The sequence below is a fragment of the Vespa velutina genome, chromosome 5 (assembly GCF_912470025.1).
Source record: "Vespa velutina chromosome 5, iVesVel2.1, whole genome shotgun sequence".
Lineage (NCBI taxonomy): Eukaryota > Metazoa > Arthropoda > Insecta > Hymenoptera > Vespidae > Vespa > Vespa velutina.
Window position 1 is genome coordinate 5,520,777 of NC_062192.1, and position 582 is coordinate 5,521,358.

Genomic DNA, 582 nt, shown 5'->3' on the forward strand with positions numbered 1-582 from the left:
TATATATATATGTACATTATAAAACTTGTGTGTCCGTGCCTTGAGGAGGATCAGACTTGTAAGCGGCCTAGACCTTGCGAGAAGGTGAAAGTCGAGGTCGAGATTAGTCTCTCGTCTTCGTACTTTCTCAAAAACATATAAATTTTTACGATATTCTTAAAGATCATTCGTTTCTTTTTTTTTCTTTTCTTTTCTTTTCTTTTCTTTTTCTGCGATATTTTCACTAAGACTTCCTTCCTTTCATAAAATATTACCAACGAAGATCGATAGAAGATTTTCGCATCGTATAAAAGTAAATCTCTTGAAATAGAACGAAGAAATAGTGTCTAAATATATACATACATACATATATATATATATATATCGCAAGTATGTACGATTCGAAAAGGTTACAACGGAAATTTTCGCGCATACTTTGCTGTGGAAAGTTCCAATTGGGTTGGTATGGCAGTTCAAGCCGGTAAGTCCAGTTTTCTCGCCTCTATTCGATGCATCCGGATCGAGTTGATATCAAAGTAACGAAGTACTGGACTCCCGTCGTTTCTGTGAACTACGTTAGATACTAAAGTAGAATAAGTATAG